General features: G+C 47.1%; 1 protein-coding gene across 1 annotated transcript in view; it reads left to right on the top strand.

The window, feature by feature from the left end:
• myo6a (myosin VIa) overlaps window positions 1-3,404 on the top strand; it is a 101,735-nt gene that overhangs the window by 93,815 nt on the left and 4,516 nt on the right. The window lies entirely within an intron of this gene.

Raw genomic sequence — 3,404 nt, 5'->3', positions numbered from 1 at the left:
CTGAACCTTGAATATTTCCTCTGAGAGCGTGAACTCCTCGGGTGCTCGGGGTCACTGACACATGGTCGCCTTCGTTCACTTCGACCCGTGCTCTGACTCCAGACACTGTTCAGGCACAACAAAGAACAAATGGGCTCAGTCTCTCACCTCTACGCTGCCGTTGCCCCGTCCCCTTGTGTCACACGGCAAGTTGTCATGACGACAAAGAGCTCTTACTCTGAGCCGGCTGTTGTGCACCCTGCTCAGACTACTGATTGGACTGTGACGCGCACACACACACACCCACTTTCATTCTCAGCTTCATCCTGCAGCTGCTCAGACTTGACATGTGACACAAGCAGCCCCGGCTTTATGTGTGACGGCAGCTGACGTGAAAATACTTGAGGCGTGAGCTTGTCCCAGCACCCCAGTCGCTGTCGTCCCCTCCCCCCCCCTCACCTTCAGTCTGACTCATTAAGCCCTAGGCAGTAATAGCTGTCAGTACCAGCTGTGGGTCTGCTCCCGTCACCAGAGTGATGGAGAAGTCCAGCAAAAATTCATATTTTTGCTTCTGCCTAATCAAAACTAAATGAGAGATTAAAAACCTTATAATGAGTCTGTTACACCGATGCTGTTCTGAAACTGCAGCTATGCCGACCTGAAGAAGAGCTGATTTGCAGTATGAACGAAGCACAGCAATGCAGTACTGTCTACTGTCGCTATGTGAGAAGCTCTGGAGAGACGAACGTGTCCCATCTCACGTGTCCTCGGACCTTAGTTGGCCTCAGATCACATGGTCTGATCGCAGAGATGCCTACGTCAGGTCTGAGCCTGTTGCGTGTGATGACATGTTACCTGTGGGTGGCGCTACAAAAGCATTATTTAAAGATGCCACAGTTTACACATCTATAGGTTTTAACGGACGTCGACACCAAACTCATGGAAAAAAACTAAACCAACATCTTTAGTTCACATTTCAACACAACTTGACTCCAAACTCACTGGGTTCTACTAAAGACAGAAATATTTAAAAATGCCTCATAAATCGAGTTTTATTTTTAAAAACCACAATGATCAATAATCTCCTCGAACAGCTACTCGCTGTAGTTTTTACCAAACTGGAGGAAACGGTGCATTTGCTATGGAACTATTTTCAGCAGTGGATGAATCCACATTTGGTTTCTAGTGAGTGTTAGTGGCAGCAGGACTGTGTGTGTGTGTGTGTGTGTGTGCTGAGTCAGAACAAAGTGTGTGTTCATGGTCATGAAGGAACATGTCACCAGTGCAGAGGTGTGGTCACTGATGGGTTTCATGGTTCCTGGACACAGTGAAGGTCTGTGGCCCAGAGGATCAGTTGTTACTCCGACCAGTTCCCTGTTGCTTTGGTGTTTTGTTTTTTAAATGTGGTTTATTGACTAAAACTAAAATACATCACCAGACGTCAAAAGATTCACTGAGCATCTTACTGTTTTCAGAAATTTGCTTCTTAATTTTCACCTCTTTCCACGTGTTTACACCTTTGAAACATAATGACAAAACCTCCTGAGTTGTAATTATTCTGAAAGTGGAACAAGTGTCACTTCAGTCTTCACTCTCATTTGTCTCAGCACATCTGAACATGTGTCACTAATACTGTAACAGCAGGCTGCAGGATGTTAATGTTATCAGGACTAGTAGCATCATGTAGTGTACAAACTGTTTGTTGTTGTCATTGTCGACAGCAGGCTGCAGGATGTTAATGTTATTAGGACTAGTAGCATTCATGTAGTTTACAAACTGTTTATTGTTGTCATTGTCATGTCTGATTCATTATTCACTTGTTTCACTGTTGCTGCTGTGCTGCATCACTTCCTGCTGTCTACGTCTGTGTAACCCGGCACGTTTACTTTCAGATCATGCACCTCCTGTGAGAAAAGCATGTAAGTGGTCCTTCAGTGTGTGATGTTAACTAACCACAGAGCTCCACCCCCACCCCCACCTTACTAACCCCTCCCCTAACATGGTAGAGGCCTGCTACTAACTGGGATCACTCAGGTTTGGGCTCTGTGCTGCTGTCTTTGATTTAGAAGTTCCCCTTTTTTGGTGGAGGACAAAGAGGAGGGTGTATGGGTTTCCATGGCAACCACCATTGAGATGTGTGTGGAAGAGATTATTTGAGTGATTTGTGAGGCGCGGAGCCGCTGTGTCGTCTCCACGCCCCGTGCAGCGGCGGCAGCTCCAGCGGTCTGATAGGAAGCCGAGGTGATTCCTCTGAGCCCCAGCGGCTGCTGTTACTGACAGTCCCACGTGGACGAATTCTCAAGCAAGAAAAAGGGAAAGAAAAGAGGCAGAGAGAGGGGCAGGAGGTTTTCAGACCAGTGTTTGGCAGCATCCAGTTTACATAAGTGCCACAGGAGGAAAAGCAGCTGATTGGAAATGTTGTCATAGGGGGTCATTGTTGGAGCCAGGGATGGACTGCCACTGGGCACAGGCCCGGGGGCCCAAGGGTTTAGGGGCCCCCTGGACTAGAGCCTCTGTCTGAAGTGTGACGCTTCTATTTAGTTGAAAAGTCCATCAAATTACTTGAGGAAGGGGTGGGGGCCTTTTACACATGTGTGCCCAGTAGCCCATTGTCTCATAATGAAATTTAAACATTTTCCTGCCAAAACATGTTTCATTTAGCCTCATTTAGACCAGCTGGGGATGAGAACCTTGTTACTTGGCAGCTGTTTTTGAAATCACTTAATCATTTATTTTCCAAGCCGAAATCGCCACTGGCAGTGCTTCGAGGGCGGAGGTGAACCTTCTTCCTTCGAATTCATTGAAGGCGTTGCTTCACCCTAATTACCGATAATTAGATAAATAAATAAAATAAGTTTCTCTTAAAATTTAAGATTCATCTTCAAATTTCCTCAGTACAGTGTCACTTGTACTACAGCTTTTTTTAAAAAGTAGAAAATCGAGCAGCACCATCTCCTCAGAATCAGCTCCACCCCCACACGTCTCTGCCGTCTGCTGAAGAAACGTCCCTGAAACCTGTCAGCATCTGTGGAAACCACCCTCGCAGAGCGCAGTTTAACCCCTGCCTGTATCAGCTTTGTTACCGACTGTTGACACAGCCACACAAACTGCGACCCCATGTTTCAGGCTGGCTGTGCTTTTCTCTCCTTCACTGTCAGTGTGGAGATGATGTTTAAGCACATGAGCGGGTCACACGTGCCTTGTTTCTGTCAGACCCGAGCGCACCTCAGTCGCTGTGCGGCGGCGGGCCGACACATACGACAAGCAGCAATCAGTGACCTGACGGCGTCTGGCGGGGAGTTCGGTTCAAGAGCCTCTCGGAAGAATCTTTCTCATCGCTGCTGCACTTTTTACACAAAAGGGCTGATTTGTTTAATGCTGAGGTTTGGGAGATTGTCTTCATTTCTAAGAGCTGCTGGTTCAGC

Source organism: Monopterus albus, unplaced genomic scaffold, assembly GCF_001952655.1.
Source record: "Monopterus albus unplaced genomic scaffold, M_albus_1.0 scaffold220.1, whole genome shotgun sequence".
Lineage (NCBI taxonomy): Eukaryota > Metazoa > Chordata > Actinopteri > Synbranchiformes > Synbranchidae > Monopterus > Monopterus albus.
Note: the sequence above shows the minus strand (reverse complement) of the source record. Positions and strands in the feature narration are given on the sequence as shown.